This window comes from Myzus persicae, unplaced genomic scaffold (assembly GCF_001856785.1).
Source record: "Myzus persicae strain clone G006 unplaced genomic scaffold, MPER_G0061.0, whole genome shotgun sequence".
Lineage (NCBI taxonomy): Eukaryota > Metazoa > Arthropoda > Insecta > Hemiptera > Aphididae > Myzus > Myzus persicae.
Genome location: NW_019100703.1, coordinates 171,446 through 195,809, shown reverse-complemented (window position 1 = coordinate 195,809; position 24,364 = coordinate 171,446). Strand labels below are relative to the sequence as shown.

Sequence of the window (24,364 nt, the reverse complement as noted above, 5' to 3'; positions counted from 1 at the left end):
AATTCATAAACATTATTAAGTTAACATTCGAATAAATAATAATAACATATATTTTTGGGTCGAACCGAGTATATCAATATTGGGTAGGCGATAAGAAAATGCTTAGTATATAAAAAGGACAGTATCAATAATATATTATATACTGTTTATTGATTAGAGCTAGCAAAGAATAATATACTGTATATTGCTTTAGAGTGGTACTAACCCTAAATTTGACTGAATATAGGTACAACTAATTTTTTTTTTATGTATAAACAAGGCAATTGAATATAATATAAGTATCAAAAAAAATGTCACCTCAAGATTTTAATATCATACTTAACACTTACTTAACATATTATAATTAACATACACTTTAACGCACTGTTTTTTTGTTTCTCTGAGCATAAAACGAATTTTCGTTCAACGGAACCAATTTTGTGTTATTAGCTTTAAAACTTTAATGCTATAGTGAATTGACCTGTTATTAAACTTAAATGTAAAAACATTATCCGTGTTAACATTTTAGATTATATAAGATATTTACAATAATTTTCGAGCATGTTATGAGTAAGTAAGTATGTGTGAAAATTACACAAAATTACGATTTAAAAATCTTCATTTATGTCTCAGAAAATTGAAATCATCGTAAACAATCCAATTTAAAAGCAGAGTCAATATTATTAACTTTATATTTAATAATACCTACATCAATTTATTCTAATATTAAATCTGATAACACAATAGATTAGTTCTGCCATACTCAAATTTGGCACATTTTGCTTGTGGCTCAGAGAGAGATCAGAGAACACAAATACTGCGCCTCGACATCTTCTTATTTATATAACTGTTATTATTATTATTACAATTTACGAATTACGGTACGAAATTAAAACAATATGACAAATAATACGATTTACAACTTTATGAGCACCTTTTAACGCCTATGTTATATATCCAATTCTAATAAACGACACATAACATTATTACTTTCGATTATTTTTAAAAACGATTATTTCTAATATAATCTCCTTCAGAGTGAATTTCCTATAAGCTGAAATGGCATACATCGCGGGAAGTATCTTTACTGGCGATGTGCATGAAAAACGATAGAGATGGAAACAGGTAAAAAGTGCATTTAACTTAAATGATTCAAAGCATAACTAGTGTACCTACATTCACGTAAATATTTATATACAATTATGTTACTATAATATTACTTATTAGGTAATATTATCATCATCGTTCGTTGGTGAAAAATAAAAATAACAAACAGTCAAACATCGACGACTATTGGAGCCCGAGGGGACGAAAAAAAAACGATTTATCACTGAACTGACACAACAACTATTTATGAGCACAAATTGGTATAAGATATTTCGCCGATGTTCGTTTTATTATTTTTTTCCATACTTATTGAGTTATCGATATTCTAACGGTGAATTATTATATTTACAATATTTAGAGAAAAATGGATGCATTACATAACTATTGGATAAACGGTTAAGTATATATATTATTGATAACGCGTGCTCGGACGTTCTCAACCCTGACCCAAAATATTATATGCACTATTCTAAGTTCCCACTAATCTCAAAATATATATTATAATATGCGTATTATACACCTATAAATAATAAAATTATACAACGTCACGTGGAAGTTGTATACATTTTGCAGTTTACGATATTTTGTTTAAATTATATAGACAATAAACACGATGGACGCATAAAAATATGGATTTTTTTTAACACTATATATTATACTCGTTTCGTGTACTTACATTTTTTCGCCTATACCATAACATAAAATAGGTAGGTATTGGTAATTATGTGTCTTAAGTTATTACTGTGGTACTCGCCCAACGCGTGTCATAATTATAATACCATATAATACCAGCACAAATAGGTAGGTATTACATGACTATATTTTAGATATTATATATTATTAATATGTACAATGCAGTTGAATTTAAAAATATTTATTTTATTGCCGACCTTCATGCTTTATTTTATATGTTCGAGTTCATGGATCTATTTTATAAACGAAAAAAATAGGTATTTTTTATACTCGAGTATTAATAATATCCACTGGACCGTATAAACAATGACTGCGGCATGACTTATATATGATACTGTAGGCGGCCGCAACCATCTACACTATCTGCACAGCCCGCAGGATAAAATAACAGTCGTAATAATTAGTCAAATACCTATTGAGAAAAGGCACTACGCGACAATATCATAAAGGTTTTTATCGACATAAAAGTTGGTTCGATTGTATATATAATACACAACCAGGTATATATAGATAGCACAAGGATTTATTTCAATGTCAAACGCTAGAACGCTAAACGCGAGTACATCTGGCAAGCTACAATAATAGCTTGTATAGATACATTTATTATTTTAAACCCATTTTTGTACACCTGTAATGAAAGCGAACGTTGATCATTTTATTAAAACAAAATAATGAAACATACTATAGGAAATGGATTACCAATAGTTGTACTCGTAGCTATATATTTTAGTATAATATCGAGAGCGACTATATTATATATCTACTTGAGTCAAAAAAAATCATTAACAATTATTTACTGTAAATATAAATGTAACAAATAATTCATTGTGTTCAATTTTAAACATTTGAAAATTATAAACTTCTCGTATATGGCTCTGTTCACGTTTTAACCTATATAATATGTGTACAGTGTACAGTGTACACAATAACTTTAGTATTGTAGTCATAATCTGAGTAAGGCGTGTATTAAACACATTATGTAAAATCTTTGTAAAATACTATGAAATCTGTTGAATTGTAGGCTCAAGCGTATTTCTTGTACATAAATAAATAAATATTAAAATGGCTAAAAATAATTATTATTCCATTACAAAAACCTAATGAGTTTACTGGCTAAATACTTATCGATATCGTTTTAAACTTTTAAAGAATTTACAGTGTATACGAATTTTCTAATAACTATAAGGATTATTGATTAATTATTGTATTTTATAATATAACTACTAATATATATAAAATATTTTACCAAAGTTTTATGATATACGAATAACAATCATTTTTATTATATAGAACGACATTCTTGAATAATATTTAAGTAAAATCAACAAAGGTACACTATAGTAGGTATATTGCAAATTTATAAAAAAAATCACTGAACCACGACAACGAAAATCGTGACGGATGAACACAGCGGGCAATCAACTCAGCTGAAAATAAAACAATCAACTTTACCGCTGATTGATAACTACAATAATTTGAAAATTTTCTTTTAATATGCCTCACCTAACATAATTATACCTATTCACTGTCATATATTTTTGAAATAAGTTGTACCTAAACCGTTGAATTGATAATCATTATTTTCAAGGACTTTTATTTAAACCTTAAATTAAATACGTCGACAATTAAAACAATTTCTTATATATTATCCTTTATTCGGCTGTAGCAGGTTATTGTCCCTATTGTTCGTAATTCATTAGATATTAGAATGTAATTTTCTACAGTAAGCTACTAAGCTATACCATTGGATTTGCCCCCCTATCAACATTCCGCATTCGTGATGAAATATAATAACAAGAAAATAAATTTACACTTTACTACCACAGAGCAACATTATATACGTCATGACTCATGATGTTACATATTAATATATAATATAATATTATTACAATATATACCAATTGCAAATTACTTACTGGCTACTGCCTACATATATGTACGGTATACCAAACACACATTCGTACCAATCTGTCAAAATTTATTTATTATACATTTAGTAGCCGCCCCCATGAAAAATCCCAGTGTGATCGTTGTCGACAATAGTTGTATTTTTATGGCTCTCGATAGATGACTACATTCTCAGTAGATTTTAATCAAAAAAAAAAAGTTTGGCCACCCCGCCGTATCCAATATTACTATTACATTACCTACTCTTGATTTCAAGTTGTGATCTTCAAACCTAAAATAATATAGTTACTATTATTAAAAACAATAATTCATCTCCCTTTTATATAATGCCCCGAGGAAAAGGTAACAGATTTAATATTTATTTTACCCTCGAACCAGAATTTGCAGTCGAGAACCTAATGGTTATTTTGAATTTTCATGATATCGCCATATCGATCTTATTATAATAATTAATGGGTTATATTCCATACGAATACACGCACAACCGGTACATTGGCCATTAAACGTATACATATACGTTTACGATTTACCGTTTGAAAATTCCATTTTATATTGTTTATGATAATGAAAAATATATGAACATAGCGTATAATGTATCTCATATATTATCATAGGCTGCACTGAACAAATAATATCAGATCAAGTTCGTTGGTTGTACTATATTTTCTAATGGGTACATAATAATAATATAACGAGTATCGACTTGGTATTAGGCAACTATTTACAAAAGTGTTTGTTTATGTACTTTTATTCGCACTAGTCGCAAGTTACACCTACGCGTACGTGCCATATATTCCAATATTTATATTGCTAATAAGTAATAACTATTTTAAATACGTCATGCATTTTTTACTGTATGTCTATTATATAGGTAGTATTGTAGTAAGTAGGCACTATTATTATCGTAATGGACACGGGACACTGGTAAAGCGTTTTATAACATGCACCGTCCGACTAAATATTTACATACTACTATATTATATTAAACATAATATTATCGGTCAACATGATAATATAGGTGTACCTGCCTACGTAATAAATGTTTAGTGTTACGGAGAACTAATTATCGACAATAATCATTAATGTTATGTTTACTGTTTAATCGAATAATAAATTTATTACACTCGATTTCTGAAAACAGTTGTTGTCGTCAACGGTAATTTTAATATATTTATAAAGGATATATTTATAGGTACCTATGTTACGTAGGCAGCTTCGTGTTGGTCAAATCGTATTGTGGAGAATCGATGAGTATAATTATCGATGATTTATAGTGTACAAAATATTTTTCAGCACAAATGTACAATCAATGGTATTGTTTTCTCTTCGAGGCATCCGTCGTAATCAGACTTTTTACTGAATGACAGCATTACCTCATGTGTGTCGTGTGTGTATAAAACATTCGTATATGTATCGTAAAGTATAACCGAAAATAAAAGAGCAGAGATAAAACCATGGTTGAAACATACTGGTTGTTGCATATAGATTCGGATTGTTATCATCAGATACAAAATGGCTGCGTAAAGGCACGAACTATGTTCATGGTAAAGGGCGAGGCGGCTAACCTTGGAAAAGGGAAAACACAGAAGTCAATTTTTCTTATCATTAAAAAACGGTGGCAAAAGCTAATCATAGATAATAAAGAGATCTAATATCTAAGATCTATTATCTATTATCTTTAACCAACTCAAAATTCCCTCGCATTTACTTGATTATTATTGGCTCCTTTTGTGATGCAATTTTTGTTCTTATCATTAAATATTCTATTAATAATATTATTAAATTGCTATTACGCTATATCAATACCTCGAACAATTTGATTGATGAAAAATGAAATGTAATAACTAAATAACTCAGAGTTATAATACCTCCCTCCCCAAAACCATAAAGTACACATGTTCTCATAAAAATATCACAGTATTATCTACTTACTTCATTCTCTATTTACTTGTATATAAATTTTAATCACCCATTTTACTCAGAACTTAAGTTTCCAACGGCACTGCTTTGTGATATAACGTTACCCAGACAACCATAACCAATTTTAAATGAACTCGACTTGGAATATAATGTAATAAACTATAATATAATTGTAATATAATTGTCTATTCCATACACTTCATTTTCCAACATTTTCTCTAGTCACCCATTACTCAGAAAGTCAGAAGTATATCTATTCTAAAATATTATCAGACGAAGAAGATAACTATTCTTATGAAGTCATGTTTTTATGAAACAGATGGAATATTTTATTTTTTAAATGTGGTTACGGTGGCATCAGTGTAAGTGTGTAATAAGAAATGAGCTGCTAATACCGGCCAATAAGAAATTTGAAATTCCGAGAAACGGGTGATCGCAGACAATTTAATTTTGCTTGTAGAAAATGAAGTACTTATAGATAATACTTCATTGTTTTTATGGAAACATTTATACTTTCTGATTTTGAGGATAACATGTACCTAAATGTCAAATGACAAATGTAAATGGTTTTGTTATTATCATTAATGAATAGTATCAAGCGTATTAAATTATAATATATTACAGAACGATTTATAAATATATTAGTGTGTATTGTACTATTGTGTGTTTGTTATTAATATTATACGAAATAAAAAGATTATTGCCAGGTTGCATGAAAAATGTATTAATTTGACGGCCCAATAAAATTTAATGGGCCACTAAACCATGTTTAAAGTACCATTAGCTCACTATTGATTCGTTAAATGTTTAGTGGTTGTTCATGCGACCCGGCCTATGCATAATTAAGCGGAGTTGAAGTTTTAGGTCCAGCAATGCTGTATAACTTAATCCAATAATCCATATTAATTTCGATAACAATCAATCTGAATAAACCCTACAGGTGAATGTCTACATAAAAATATAAATAGTAATGACAATTAATAATGATTATTATTAACGTGACAACAACCGAAAGGGTTGTATAAAAGGATGACATTCATCTTACATTTTCCATAATTTTCATAATACGATGTGCGACAAACGTTACCTTTTTGTGTTCAGTATATTTATTTTCTTTAGGTACGTATTCTCATCATTTTACCATCTTCGTCTTTTAATAAGTCCGGAGTACCCACTGTCTCCTGCAGCAGTGTATTGAACAACATGATATACAATACATTCGTGTACAAATGTCTAATGTCTATTGACCTTGCTTTACAGTTTACAACATATATTTTTCCCTCTATTCAACATGATTAATTCCATTTTATTGTTTTGAAAACAATACAAATTTGAACTTCGAGATGCACGAAATGTTGCACATGACAAACTACAGTGCAGTTTTACTGTATACACTATTACACAGTACGTACTTATAAATTACTTACCTTTAATCTTTATACATATATATATATATATATGTATTTTTTGTGTGTGTGAGTATGTGTTTGCGTGCAGATCTCGATTTTCCCTTATACATTTTCTATTTAATTTTTTTATTATGGCAAATTACCATTTCTACGAGAATAACACGAGAACTGATACAAAAGTTAACCTTTATATTTAACAGCGTTTTCGGTATAGGTGTACAATACCAACGCGCGTTAAACATATTGTAGTGTCGGCATAAAATTTGCATGATCACTAAATGCAGGTGCCCAAAAATTGTTCGAGTCTACATACTTCATCACAAGTTTTTATTAAACATCGACGAAAAGGTGCTCGAATGTATTCAAAAGACAAGCAAGAGCCGGATGCGGCCCGTGAGCCGTTAGTCACCCGCCCCTGCTATGTATAGGGTCTCCGACTTATTGTTGTACTAATGTTTACTCAGTGTTTATAATATTGCAGTGCAGCATTGTCAGTGATTCAATAATTTTCCCAATCTCTATAGTGTGCTCCGGCTGTATATTGAATTTGTAACGGCGAATTCACGAGACATCCGCCGCGGTGAATCGCGTGAAAAACGTACACCGTACTCTGCCGAATGACCGGGTAAACAATACACGTATATTATTGTATTTGCGTGTACATGACGATATATTATAATCAATCAGCCGGTTATTACGTACATTGCACCCATTGTATAGATCCATAGACCAACATCATTGACTGTTGGCCAAAATCACTCGGTTTGTAGGTCTATAATATTATTATGATTGCTCATAGGTATATATTCACTAGTATAATTATGGACAATTATTATAGTATACGCGTGTTATTAGTGTTATTTAAATTCGGTAAACGGTAGGTACGCGGCCGGCATGGGACGTTATAGGTTGGATTATGTTAGGTCATGTCGGGTTGTATATTGTACTCTCAGTGCGAGATAAATACATAATATGTACATAGTATATAATGTCTACCGTGGCGAGTATATATTATATACAATATACCTACCCGTATAATAGTATAATATCATGTACACGTACCTGCCTATGATTTCACGCGTCTTCTGTACAGGTATGTGCCAATCGCGTGCGCACGCCGCAACATAATGTATACCTATACCATAGACCATAGTTTTGTAATTCGCGTAATTATATACGTCTGTATATCTATTTTTTGATCCTTTATAACGTGCACTTGCCGTAGACAGTATACTACAGTGCACGCGGCGGACGAAGACGTTCAGCGAGTCTTGCATTATTTTTTTTTTAGTGATAATGACGATATTTCGGTAAGTTTTTACCGATTTCATATTTTTTTCTTTTCGTCATAAATACCTGATATATATGGGTGTCTACACACACACGCACGCACTTGTATGTAATATTTATACCTATACGGCTATACCTATACGGCTGTCCGGGTTTACTACGTTATGCGTATATTACTTTTGACGTAACAGCCGCACACGCGTTTGCGCAATAGTACCGTTTCTTGCATATATTATTATTATACTCGCGTCGTTATCTCGGCGTAATTATCTCGATACAATAATGATTGCATTTTATATATTATTGTTGTTATTATTATTATTATTATTGTTATTACTGTACCCATATGAAGCGTAACATCAGTGTATCTGCAGTTTGAGGGCCGGTATTATAATTATTAGGTATTACAATAATATTATCATTGACCGTTGCGCCACGGCGATGACGATTCGTCCAAAACAGAGACAGACGGACGGCCGCGATCCTAATCGAGTGCCTATACAATATATAGTTTTGCCCTCGAGTTCGACGTCGTCGCGTCTATATCCGCCGACGAAATTCCTCTTGGCGGAGGTGGAGGTGGGATGATGATGATGCCGTAGTTCACGTAGTTGCCCACATTACATGATATTATTATATTTTATCGTAAATTGTCCTGCAGCGTGTGCAGCGTGTTACATAGCATAAAAACATATACAGGGTGGTTTATTTGACGTGGACCACATCATCGTCATACCTCGGTCAATGTTTGGGGTTTTTGAAGATCCCTTAAAACAGCGCGAATCGTTAAACTGAAAAACTGTCATTTCAATACTCTGTGTGTATAATGTGTTCACTGTTTGACAAACAGTGTTTGTACATTGAGTAATTCGTGGACTTGGAAACTAAAATCCCGCCCGCATATAGCTTAAAATGTAGTTATGTTACAGTTATTCATTTTTAAAGTTTAAATCGTGTAAAAACGTACTTTTTCAAAAAAATAAACCGAGAAAACGAGTGCAGCTTGTGTTTAAAAAAATCACACTACGTACACAGTGTTGCACATTTATACCGCGTGTAAACACTATGAAAAATGTATGATATACGTGCGCGATTTTTCGATAAAATAAAAAACTATTAACATAAAAATACCGTATTGCACACTTTAAGCGATATCTCAACAACATCATCCTTGGTCGCGAACAACAACTGGTCGCGTCTATGGTGTGTGTGGTGGAAAAAATGAATAAATAATATAATAATAAAAAATTTAAAAAAAAAAAAACACCGGTAAAAGATTTTAAAAAAAATCGGTGTTCACATTATATAGGTATACCTCCTACATATAGTATACACATGCTTTTATACATTTATATATATATATAAATAAATTTATAAAACACAGCTTGTAAGTCCTACAGTGCACTGTACATATAATAGTAATAATAACAGTATATACCTACGACTGTTTTACACAGGAACGTCGAGGTCGGCCAGATTTCCTGCGGTACTTAGCTCGTAGTATATTATATATTATGTACCTGTGCAGTATCGCAGCATCGCGCGCACATCGGCCCGAGTCGTCGTCGTCTTCGTCACCACCGTCGCCGGGTGAAGGACTGACCCCCGTCACAGCGAATATAAGCTCGCAATAACATCATAAAATTAAAATACAATATATATATATATATATATAAATATATGTGTGTGTTCGTATAAATTATAGGCTGGAATAAGAGTAATACGTTATTATTATTTTTTTTTTTTGCATAATACACCCAAACGCAATTAGCTCTAAAAATGAGATTTACGAAATGGGAAAACGTGACGGGAGTTTTGCTCGCACAAAGGAAACGATTCGCTGTACCTATATAGGTATCTGGTATACATATAATATAATACACATAATAGGTACGTGTATTTAATTCGTGTCAAAACGCGTAAAAAACGATCGGGAAGAAATTAGATCGCGTGATCGTACGTATATATATACTTATTATGTGTATATATATGTGTGTGTGTGTGGTGTGTGTGTGTGTGTGTGTGTGTGTGTGTGCGCGCGCGCGCGAGTTTGTGTGCAAATGCGAGTGCGTGTACTTGCGACGTCGTCCTTCGATCGTGTCTTCTGCAGTTTTCTGCAGTAAATTTCGTTACATCCTACACATAAATTATAGAAACTTTATGAAGAAAACTACACTATATAAATACACACTTCATGATTGACCAACACAACACAATATCTATAGAAACTTTTCGGCTAGGCCCAAAAAAAAACTATTATATAGTAACACCGACTAACCAATTAGTTGTTACTGATTAGTGATTAGTTTATAAAATCATAGATAGTACAAACAACATAATATGATCAAAATTGTTGGTTATTACCATTTAAATTTGATCCAAAATATAAAAATGTACCTAAATCATGTATAAATGTGCACCAAGAATTATCAAAAATTACTTGAAAATTATAGTAATCATTGTTCAAAAAACAACAAAACTGATAAAAATGCAAAATAAAAATTATTAAATAGTTTTGAATTCTCTGATGTATGAGCATGAAAGGGATTTTGTACTTGAAAATCATTGCCGGGAACTTCCCAAAAAATAATGCATTTTGCATTAATAACACTATCACTGATAACATTATCATTAAAACAATGACACCAATAATGGAAAGAAAACAACATTTCTTATAAGAATTGATTCCATATGGAATCATTGGGTTGATCATATAAATAAGTAAATATACTAAATATTATGATGCCTATATCGTTAAAACATATAACTTAGGTACAAGTTATAAGCATTTAAGGTTGATTTGAGCTGAGTGGATTATATGGTCTACTACAAAGGCGTTCTAAATATAAGAGGTCCTAAAAAAGTCGCCAACAATGACAATATTATACCTACCAAGTGGATTATTTTGCACCAACCCGGAGTACATCAGATGACACCGGCCCACTGTACAGTGGCACAGTAGCCCAGTCCGCCCCTGAGCCCAGTGCCATGTTACAACGAATGTCTCATAATAAAGCAGGCGGAAGAGTTGGCAAAAGGGAGCAATCGCTTCGAGATTCTTATAAAATATTTATTCACTTCAACGGCTCTTTGTATAAATGAAAAATAAATTTGAAACAGTACAGTATAATTATTATATCTTAGTTTTTTTATTGCCACGGGTATACTGCAACAAAATGAACGTGTTTGGTGGAGGGGTGTAATGTAAATTGAAATTTGTCGGCTTATTCAAAAACTAAATGACCATACGACGCGCGCTGATTGGAACAATACTGTGCACATGTACATAGTATATCATATGGTAATATAATATAACGTGATGGAAAAGTTTTTTTGACGAATAATTTTCTTATTTCATGAATATAGTTTATCAAATTTGTCTTTGTTTTCACGAAATCCTTCGCGAATTCCATTATCTATACCAGTACGCGAATACAAGTAAACAAACAGTATATGTGAACGAATATACGTATAATATTGTCATATTAAATGTCGGCAAATATCGGCGAAAATCCAGCTCCAATTTTGAGTGTTATTTGAAACGAATCATTGCAAGTACCAATATAATATAGGCACGGTGTTATAGAGTGATGCTAAAATCGCCTATAGCAAATAAAACTGGTATTCTACCTGTGCAGTGTAGTGTGTTTGTTTTATCCTGCTGTTTAGCGGGTCACGGCGTCGAGTTATATTCTCTTAAAATTATAATATTACAATGACGACTACTGCGAGGGTCGTCCGTTTGATAAAAACTCCGCAAAACCGTTTATGATGCATGGGCACATATTATATTATTATATACCCGACATCATAATCGTAGATGATAATATTAAATTAACTGATGTATGCAGTCGCAATAAAGATTTCACAATAATTCGACGGAATTTAATGACCGCGCGGTCCGTTGTGAGGTGATCAAGTTATATATAAATTATAACCTAGGTACTACGTAATATTATGCAGTCGTGTTGTATAAAACAAAAATAGGGTTTGCTTGTATCGATCAAATAATTGTACGTACGTACATCTCATGACCACGATGTAATAAGGCAACGAATAGTGATATAAACAATCATTGTTTCTGAGTTCTGACGCTTTCCATTTTGCTGCAATGAGCGCATCAACGACCCCGTCTTTTTGAAAACGTCGAATTTGTCTTGTAGGTATACACTCGAAATTCGAATACTAAACACTTATTGGTCTATTATTATGATATACTCACAGATGTACAGAATAAACTAGATTGCGACGCGCCACACGTGTTATTGGTTGAAGCTACTGACTGCCATTTTATTCGAGGCGAAATGTTCTTTATCACTCATGTTTATGAGAAAACCATCGTAGACCTTATACTAAGGTATATAAGGTATATAAGGTCTATGGAGAAAACATTTGAACAATATTTGTATTGATTCTAAAAACTATCTACGTTTACTATAAAGTGTATCAACATTAAATAGCTGTGATAAGACCCCACTGGCCTCTTTGTAAATGGCTGATGGTAGCGCAGAACATCTGTTCTGTGATGGTACTCGAAGGCTTCCAGCAGTATTATCACGCAGTTAGCAATCTAGTTTGTTCTATATATCTCTGATTATACTTGTACACTGTATTATATTGTAAATATTGATGTATGTATGAATGCACTTTATATTGATAGTGTGTACACTGTATGGATACTTTTTTTCAAATATTTTACCGGTGCCCGACTGGGCGATTCGTTTAGCAGTAAAACATTCATTATCATATTTTGGAATGTATTAATGATTTCTAACTTTTTTTTTTTTAGACCCATCAGTGGATATTTTAATTACCTGCCTAGTGAGTAGTGGCTATGCTAGGTCTATGTCACATAGGTGTCACACCTACCTAATTGTCACGCAGTTAAATATTTTACTATTTTAGTCAAGTTTAGTTAACGCATCCAATACCTTACTGCAGCCGCCTATTCAATGACGAGGTACGTCTATCATGAAACTATGAAAGTTATTGATGGTGATAAGTTTGCCTCGGGTTCATAATATTATGCACTAAAAAATTAAGGAATAAATATAAAAAATTGAATTAATAAAAGCAAAATATGGTAATAAAGACTTTGTTTAAAAAAATGACTCTTTTGATTTTAAATAATCATCAAACAAGTTACAGCAGGTTGTAATATGTTTATTAAGTTTTTATTTTATTCATTTATTATTGTACAGGTACTTTAATTTCATAAAATGCAGAAAAAAATAATATGATGTATAAAATAATGATTAGTTATGTAGATTTTGAATTTTTCTTTTTTTCTTTAAATCTTTATTTCTACATTTAAAAATATTGTTGGTAGGGAAGTAATTACTTCTATTTTTAATTACAAGTATTTACTTGTGAGTTATAAAATTGTTGTATATGACTAGGCACATTATGATGTAAGAAGTCTAAATATGATCAACAAATTACAAATGGTTTTTTTGCATTTATTTTAATATCAAATATAGTGAACATTTCCTAAAAATATCTGCCGTTTTAAACAGCTCGTATTCATTACAAAACATTTTTCAACAAAAATTAAAAGTGTACAATACTGTTATACAAATGTGTGCAGTTAAATAGTTAATTACCACTGATATTGCATTCAAATATTATAATATATCGATTATTGTAACTTAGTAAAATACTCAATGATAATGTGCAGTGGTTTGTATTTGATAACTTTATATAGTCAATCTTTCTCCAACTCACCACAGCGGCGCCGTGGCTTAGTTGGTTAAAGCGCCTGTCTAGTAAACAGGAGATCGGGAGTTCGAATCTCCCCGGAGCCTTTTTGCGTTTTTTTTCACGAAATGATCGGAATAAAATTTTGCTTTGGAATGTAAGAATAAGCTTATAAAACCGATACAAAATTAAGAAGAAACGTAATTACATATTTTCAAAAACATGAATTAAAAATACGTCAATAGTGTTTTCAAATTAACTACTTACGTAATAATTACTTATATTATAATACAACATGTTGGGATATAATATATTTCACTGTTAAAACAATCATCAAATAATAACATAATATTATATTCTCTAGGTACGATATGCTCAACACGGCGATTTTGGATTCTTTACTGAAACAATATTTATTGTTCAGCTGAAACGCATCATCTGTACGTATTAAGTCGAAAATACATATTAAAATACGATTTTAGCTGGCTGGCCGAAACCAATATTTTTAATAATAAAAATTATAGGTTTTTTAACATTAGAACATTTTGAGGCTAAATATAAAATTTCAAATGAATTAGTTACACTGACTTAGAGTCATTATTAGTTATTCAACTTAAAGTGCGGTTTGTACAAAACATAGTAGGTATACACTACATATTTGATTGATATTTTTAATACTTTCATACATTTTTATACTGCTGAATTTTTTCACACAAACGATATATTTCTTTGATTAATCTTTTTTTGATAAAAGAAAAAAACAATAATATTTTACTTTTAAAAATAGTAGTTTTGGCCAACTAAAATTGGAATGTTTTATACCACTGTGCGGCAGTAGATTTGATCGATTTTCATAACTTTGCCAAGACAAAAAGCTTGCTGCAATTATTACTTTAAATGCATATTAGGTACACACTTTCTGTCACAGCTTCAAATGTTTTAAAATTGAGTTTTTTTTCTGATTTGCGTGCTGTCACGTAATCGGTTTTCACTCAGCTGCATCAGCAAAAGTCCTTCCAAACCGGTGACATAACAACACTGCAATGTTCGAAATTACTGCTGAACGAAAACATGACAAACTATGCGAATTTTAATATACGTTGCGAGCCAATATTTTTTAAATGACTATTTCGGTCACGATGCCCAGTACGATGAGAGGCTATCGCAGGTGGCTTATTACACCTAATCGAATGCGACAAAACAATCGACACCGCCATTACATATTAAAATAAATTATTATCAGTGTTCACGTTCATATTTAATGATAGATATGCGAACGTCACTCGCTTTTATTAAATTGAACGTGAACGAGAAAGACGTTTATATTTTAATGAATTTGAACGATTTTTAAGACGCTCAGTTTTTTTTCAATTTAAATATATTTATTAATTAAAAATGTATAATATTTTCGTCTTAAAATTCCTATTATAAAAACTTTAAAAAATTGAAGGAACGACCAAGTGAACGCATTCATTTTTTCATTTAACATAAACGTGAACGAGTTTCTTTTTTAAGGAGTGAACGTGGACGAATTTATTTTTTTAGTAAACGTTACGAACACTGTATATATAAAGGTATATATTGCATACTTATATACTATCTATATATGTGTACGTATTACGTATAAGACTAGTGATTTTTTTTGTATTCAAAACCCTTAAATTTTGTGTTTTTTATATAAATATCTTTTGAATTGCACAAAGTTACAAAATTATAATTTTTGAGTCGATCCCGTTTTTTTCTTTTGCCGAGTAGAGTTTTTAATTTTTAATTAGGTTCCTAAGTTAGGTGGTTTACAATAATAGAATATTAAAAAGTATTAAAAAATATTCTATTGCCAATAATTATTATAACTTTATACTGTTTATATTATTTTTTCTTGTTATCAATCTTTTCTTGTTTTTATTTATATTAAGCCTCTATTATCTGTATAATTTTATCTGTATTATCTGTATTAACTGTCGAGCTATTATAGTTTTTTTTACTAAAAGCTAATAAAAAATAAAAAAATAAAAAAATACTTTAAATACTTAAAATTGTTCCAAAATTATTTTTAAATAGTTATAAAAATGTGAAAAGAAATAGATTTAGAATTTAGATTACAACAATTTCTCAGTTTTTGTTAAAATATACAAAACATGGATTTATATTATACATAAGAACTTATTCTTCAATACCTCTAAATATGCAAAAATATGCAAAATAAAATATAATGTATCTGACTCTATGTCATTCGAAACGAATTTATTGCTTGGTCTACAATGTGCACGACTCTAAAAGAAAAAATATGAAAAATGCATAAACATCTAATCCTACTTATAAGTTTTATAAACTTATAAACATATTATTCTGTCCACCAACTCACTCTAATCTTTTCAGTCAGCTTTTTTGTTTTATTATTATTTAAAAAAATCAGAAATATTTACAATATGTAATCTTTTTTGTGCAATAAGTAAATACTAAATTAGATATATTTTTTCTTCTTTACTAAAGGCCTTGCCTTGTAGTTGCAAATCTGGCTTTCCATTCTTCTCTATTAGAAGCCAATCTTTTCATTTCTATGTATCGACTACAACCAGCTTGTTTTATCATTTCTTCTATGTATGCTTTCCTCGGTCTGCCTCTTCCTTTATAACCATTTATTCGTCCCTCAAATATGTTTGTCATATACATATTTTTTTAGCAAAATAATATTTCAAATTATACAGTACTTATTATATTATTTATATACAATAAAAAAACATGAATACAAGTGTGGAGCCAGGCATACTGACGTGGAAACCCTCAAACTGTGAAGAGGACATATTTTAGAGCCAGGATTCCAGACATCTGCGTCTTTTAAACTTATAATCGTCAGAAGGGATTTACTGGTATGTATTTCAGGGATAGCTAACTTAAACTGCATTTAAATCCTTATAAAATATTTATTTATTAGACTATAAGATATAAGATAACTAACAAAGCTTTGGTTCGATGTTCGAAATTCGTCATTATATACATCGACATTTAAAATATTTGTATTCGCGAATACAATATGCAGGTATTATCGTCAAAAAATAAAATACATTACAATTTTGAATAATAAGAACCTAAAAACATTTTCAAGATAAAAAAAAATAAAAAAATATATTTTACTGTTGCATCTTGCAAGCATTATGTAAGTCAGACCGGTATAATATTAGGTTACTTCAAATTCTACAGGGGAGAGATATTATTGTAAAATATGTAATATCGATCGATATCGATCTCCGACCGCGCGGAGGAAAAAACCGAGTCACATGTATATAGTACATGATTTGTATACCTACAATACATTTACAATACCTATTATACATATTGCCATATAATAATATTATTGTGTACGCTTACTCGTATATATTATTATTATATATTAAATACCAACGGTATACATTATGGTATATACCTGTTATATACCTGTGCAGGGTACAGAGTCGAGCTCGCGATGTTTTATTCAAACTTCACAACACTCGCGGACGACTGTGATGAGGTTCGAGTCGATACGATTCCCGTGGTGGATGCTTCGATAAATCCTCTGGAACAAATCGGGAATTCGTCTCGATGCATAATTCGCCAAACATAATAACACATAATATATAGGCACACGGCGATGAGAGTGTCGAATAATAAACGACGTGATGGAGCTTTCGAGGTCTGGGATTATATTATATACATGATGGGTGTTCTCGATCTGCGACGGTCGGAAGTTCACATTATTACCCGTCACGTGAACCGAAACAAATAAATAAAACTGCACCAGGGGTGTATTTGAGGGGTGCGACTCCCTTGCAAAGAGTGTTGAGACTTTGGGTTTTTTTTTTGCTGTCGTGCCTATAAAATAGTATAAAATAATAAAACCGTCAGCTGTTTGTATAGGACTTCAGAACGACACGGCTGCAGACGTGTCTCATCGTCTGCCACTCTCAGATAGGTACTACGAGAATTATTACATCCGAGGTGTTGACCGCAAATTATATAACACGAAGGTATACATATAATTGGTATTATATAGACTATAGAGTGAGAATATAAGATAAATAACCAGTTTTAAATATGATTTTATTTTAAACGTATAAAAAACTGTCGTCGTCGTCATTAAATTATTTTAATGCGCCGATTGCGTTACATAAAAGCTGTAAAAAATGATTTTTGGTAATAGTGTTATTACCCATTAGTTCCTGCTCGGTTTTTGACTGTTCGTGTATAATATTTGTTAGTACCAAACAGTATAAAGAGGAATCGAGAACCGACGATGTGTTTTTCATCTGTTATTTATAATACGCGATTTATATGTATGGAGTATATATTATACTGCGTAATATAATAAAGATGTATGGCATATATTGTACATTATATCGACATATCGTATATATTTAATCGCATTCTCGAGTGCTCGGCTGTCACGAGCAGTGAGTATTGAATTAGATTAGATTATAGGTATATTATAATAATGACCTTTCTCGCGGATCAACGTTTGGCAGGCAGAAACGAAAAGACGATCAAATGACGCCTATATATAAAAGAATACTACAGTGCCCAGCTGGTGCTATTTCATATACATAAAATATACATATACAGTACATTTCGGAGTAAAATACAAATAATAAATTATTGTCTGGCGCAGTAACGTATCATTATTTTAATGGCCCGTGAAAGCCGCAAAGCTCTATATAATCTATATAGGTATACAACATATCATTGCATGTTATTGTCAGTATAGGTACTCTACAAACATAATAATAATCATATCCGTATATATATATACCTACTTAGTCATAGAAACGAAAAATTTTCCGTATTATTATTCACTTACACAAACCTTTCAAAGACTATTATCTGCATGTCTATCTGCAGTGTGTATAACATAATTTAGATTGTGCAATTCAAAGAGTAGATACATACCCCAAAAGCCCCGAGTATAGTATAATATCGCCGTAGAGATATATTCTTTCTAATTTATGACATTAGATTGGCATTTTCTTATATACACAATTTATATATACATCTATATATTATGTATACATAGTTGATTACAGCTGTTGAAAAACCAGCCTCCGAACCTGTTGATTTGCCTCTTTGGCCGAGACGTACACTGATATCATACGGTATACTTTTGGGACGTGCTGCGATATCATCCTTAATAACTGCAGCGAGTCGTGAATTATTATGTAATATCGTCATACCTATTATGCACAGCTGTCGTCGGAATCGTTTGCCGAAATTTCTAAAGAAATGAATCCCTCCCCCCTCCCCCGATCGAAATGATATATACCCATCCACAATATTATTATCATATATACATTTATACGTATACCTAGTGCATATAGTACGCGTTGTTGTCGTCACTCGTCGTCGTCGTCGTCGTCGTCTCTGTACACTGCAGCAGTGATTGCGAACGATTACGTGACTTGACAATAGAAAAATCGTGAAGCACGCTATTTTAAACGGCTGTATTATTTCGACAAGTTCCTCCGGCGTCCGTCACGACGAACCTGTGCAACTGCAGCCGAGACAGTATCTTCCAAAATATGAAGTGTACGCTCTCGATTGTTATGCAAATACGTCACCGCTCAGCCAGTGTCCATTAGCGGTCGAATATAATGTTTTAATGACACGCGTGAGTGATAAAAAAAAACAAACAAAAAATACCTATGAATAATCATGAATTCCCACTTGAACGTCGTGCACAGCCGCGGTGTATCGGATAAATAATAAAAAATAATATCATATAGATAAGTACAAATCGAAAACCTTTTATACTTAAAATAAACTGACTAATTACTATTTATGTTCAAAGTGTGTCAGACATTTCTACAGACAATTTGGTACATATATATACGTTATACGTACAATAGTATATTATAATAGTGCTCAGAAATATTTGGCTGGATGGCCGGGATAATGTTTATCACTTATCCATTTCAGACATATAGAAGATACTCAAAAGTCACAGGTATACCCACCATTAAACGGTATGCTCAAGGGACAATTAACAACTAATAGTTATAATATATAATATGCAGAGTGATTCACCAAGTGACACAAGCATGCTCGCTCCCATTTTTTTTAATAATGAACATATATTCATATTCTTATTTCTGGAATTTTTAAGTACATTTTGTCATTATCATGGAAATACTTCGATTTGTATATCATTTAAAAAGTGCTCTGTGATAACTTATCACTGATAAGTTTTAAATGAAAATCACAGTGTTTTATAAAAATTATTAAGAATATGATTTTTTTCAACATTTTAATATAGCTAAATTAAGTTTCTACTTTTTAACGAATAGTCTAGTGAGTTATTAGAATGCATAGGTGCATATACCACTTACCTTCTAAGGATACTAATAGCCCTTAAAAATTGTTTTACAAAAACATAAAAGATATGTAATATTTGATCTAGCTATGGTTAGGTAGGTATACTCTTATAATTTGTATAAATTATAAAATGTCAACGTAAAGAGTAAAATAATATTAGGTAATTTCTATAATTTTATAAAGCTCATAACCCCCATATAATCCAACATATTAGCATGGACCTATTGATTTGACCTTATATTACACAAATTAAATAACTCAAAAATACTCATTCGAACTCCACATTAGATATTATGTACATCAATACAATTAAAAAAAAAGTCATCTGCTTAACAATTTACATGAAAAGAGAGTGAGTGATTCTCATTCGAAAAATAATAAATTGGCTTACTCACGCAGTGTAGAGTTAAATGGTATAAAATGGTATCTAAGTATTTTGAATACAGTTAAGTAAGTATAGAGATTTTGCGTAAATATAGGTATGTACCTATTTATTATAAATATCCGTAACGCGTAACCGTTAGGTGATATATGAACATGTTTTCTTTAGTAGTAAGTAGTTATACCTGTCAGCTAGTATTTTCTCTTTTTCAATTAAAGTAGGTATATGAAAATATTATGGTCCTTAAGTATACTATACTAAAGTCAGAATTTGGATAAATTGATTATTGAAATGAAAAAAGGGCTTGGTTAATCAATCAGCATAATATTATATTATTATGTTTGCGTATTGAACAATACGCGTTTCGTGTAAACTAGGATTTTTAAGTTTATCAGGTATATACGATATCTAATAGATTTTACATTATGATTGATAAACATAATTCGTATTCAGTGGCTTGTAAAAATGTAACGGTGTTTTTACGTAAGATTGCCTGTGGGAAGGACGGCTGGAGACCCACTTATAAATACTTTGAGAATATAATTAATTTTTATATCGTTATAATTCTGTTATTAAAACGTATAAGTTGATCATTTTTGTTAACTTCCGTCATTCATTTTATTGAATAACATAACATGAAACAATAATTATTACGAAAAAATATAAATGTACATGCAATCATAACACGATTGCGTATAGATTTATAATATTATTATATAGGTTCGATGACAGTAAAAAGTATGTTTTGAAAGTTTATAAATTTGTTTTTATAAATTCTCATTAAACGATAATTTGTATTCAATTAGAAAAATAGTTCAACATTAAAACGATAAAAGAACAACACTTATAACAGTTAGGTGTTAGGTATTAATTATTATTTTGTATTATTAGTAAATGTTTTATTTTATATATATATTTTTTTTTTTTAGATTAAGGCTTCAACTACAAAGGTCATTAGCCTGGTAATGTCTGGGGGAGGGACGGTTAGTTGGAACACCAAATGTTGTATGTATGGCAAGGATGTATTGCTAAAAACGCGGATGGTCACCCATCCGAGTGCTAACAACGACGGCCGATAAGTACGTTCAGAGCGCTGCCGTATATTGAGCGTACGACCGCTCCTCGCCAAGCCACTTATATTATATTATTAGTACAATATTACAATAGTATCTATTATTCCAAATTGAATAAAATAATAATAATTTTTCAAGTATCTGCCTAACGTTTTTACAAGTTGAATTAATGGATTTTAAAACCCTTTATGAGCCAAGTTTATGATATATAGTATATAATTTAAATGTTTATTTATATGACTTATAGGACAACATTTAAACAAAATGCCATCCAATCCCTTTAGAAAATTCCTAAATAAAGACTTATAAAATTATTATATACCACCGAAAGTTATAATATTAAGTGAAAAATTAACTATCTACTAACCTACCCAATATATTTATATTTTAACATTTAATATTAAATGTTATTACTTTGGGTTAGGTATGTATTGTTGTCTGTTTCACATGACTGTGTATAAATAAACATACAGAATATATCTGAAGTTATATAATATTAAACTACATACTACTATAAGTACCTACAGTAGGTATAATATTTAAAACTATTAAAACCTAATATTAATTTTAATCTTATATATAACAAAGAGTCAGATGTTCATAATTTAGGTATCTGTACATGGCTCTATACAGATTTACTTATATAAATAAATTATCAATGCTCTACCACCATGTTTACAATATTATTTCATTTAGAACACGAGAGTAGTTAGTCTAAATTATTTTCAGTGACAGATTTGTGTTTATACTGTATATATTAGTAATAAATATATGTAATTCTTCAATAATGTTCAATGGATTAGAAAAAATACGCCATAAAATATTTTGGTACGTACAGTTATGAAGATAATGATAAATATATTATGTATAACTTTTATTAAAAAGTACTATAGTACCCATACTTACTTCAGTATTGTAACCTATAGGAGGAGGACCTCAGATTTTCAAAAAAATTTAAACCTGCTTTTAGTGTTTTGTGAACGTATTATGCGAGATGTATTAAAATAAAATTGTAATCTGTGTAAAGGTTTCTCCTTGAATCTAAAATGTTTTATGCAACCGGCATCAGCATCGCAAACTAATGAGAGACCATACACCCTATAAAGCCTCCCCGGTATAACAAATCATCGACCCCCCCCCCCCCTTCACGATAAATCTTTGCTGCACGACTGGTATATAGCCTATATGAGTACCAATATACAGTTTAATATAAAGTAGTATTATATACATTTGAATTTAAATTTAAAAAAAACATTTTCATCTAGATCATTATAGTAGGTATGTTTCGATGTATATTTTAATAGGTAATCGTGATCATTTCTATAAAATTAAAAAAAATTAAAAATTATTAGACTAGCAATATCAAACTCCGATCCACGAATCACGATATATATTAAACATTAAAAATATACATATTTATGTGTATTTAATTTACAAGTAAGTATGTAAGCAACAGTATACTTCTTTAAAAAATGTTATTGATTCAATATTCGTAATTCCAGTCTTCTAGAGTTATTTAAACTATAATATGCACGTATACAGACAAAATGCATTTCATGCAGGTAGGAATTAAACGTTCGTCGTGCAAAAAAAAAAATAATAATCTGAACACATACTTGATATCTGTATATTTCCTGTGTTCGTTACATGTTATTTATCCCGGCGATGATCTTCCCGCTGACGAGAACACAAAACGTTTCGCGCACACTGCAGACCCGGCCGATACATTTTTGTTTTAATCTATTGTGAAAATATGTTTCGACACATTAAAATTAAAAGCAGCATACTATTATTATGTTTTCAAAGAACAACTCTTGTGTGGATAAAAGTATACTAAATGTATATAAACTAAAAACAAAACTATTGCTGGACGGTTTTTAGCGTTTTGCCGGTCCGTGAGTCATCGGGACACTGTAGAGGCGACGGCGACGACGACCGACCGGGAAGTGAAGACGAAAGGCGGGCCGCCGCCAGTCCACACACTCTCTTTTCGCCGGTGAAAGTGGTTTGCTGTAAGCAGATGTACCATACGTAATTATAACTGACAACAATCGGAAACACAGCTGATACAGTTTGTACTGAAGGAAGTAGCTAATAAAACATTTTTATATCGATGATTAATTTTTATCTTATTTTATTTTATTCGAATCGCTAATTAAAATAGTATATATGATAATATTATTACATTTATATCCTAGTTTGCAGGTACTTTATTACAGGTAATTTATTGTTTTATGCTTAATAATTACTGATTGGTAAACATTGGCAATAATCATATCGTGTCAAACGTTCTGAATCAGTATAATATCTAATTGATATATCGAATCCAATTTCATCGAAAACTGAAAACGCAAAGCTATAAATTATAATTCGAGAACAACTAATTGAATTTGAACTACTGTCTGCTTGCAATTAATCCAGAGAACCAAACTGGAAATTTAAAATAACAAGGATTTTTTTATAGTGGTGAGGAAATTTGATGTTTCTTGATACAAAACCTGAAATCATACCGTTCGCCATCATTCTATAGTGTGAATATTTGTCATACTATTAAGTGTTAATATACA

At 30.8% G+C, this 24,364-nt stretch overlaps 1 protein-coding gene, 1 long non-coding RNA gene and 1 other non-coding gene across 3 annotated transcripts in view; 2 read left to right on the top strand and 1 right to left on the bottom strand.

Annotated features, from left to right (window-relative positions):
- LOC111042546 (dual oxidase maturation factor 1) overlaps positions 1-23,721 on the bottom strand; it is a 64,773-nt gene extending 41,052 nt beyond the window's left edge. The window contains exon 1 of the mRNA XM_022327189.1: positions 23,414-23,721. The gene's annotated coding sequence lies outside the window, so the exon portion shown is untranslated. The remainder of the gene's footprint in view (positions 1-23,413) is intronic.
- On the top strand, positions 14,037-14,110 carry Trnat-agu. Its single transcript has one exon. It is a non-coding gene; the product is annotated as a tRNA-Thr (tRNA).
- LOC111042547 lies at positions 15,381-21,934 on the top strand. Its single transcript, XR_002605469.1, has 3 exons — positions 15,381-15,577; positions 16,757-16,873; positions 21,654-21,934. It is a non-coding gene; the product is annotated as an uncharacterized LOC111042547 (long non-coding RNA).
- Positions 23,722-24,364: the final 643 nt, after the last annotated feature.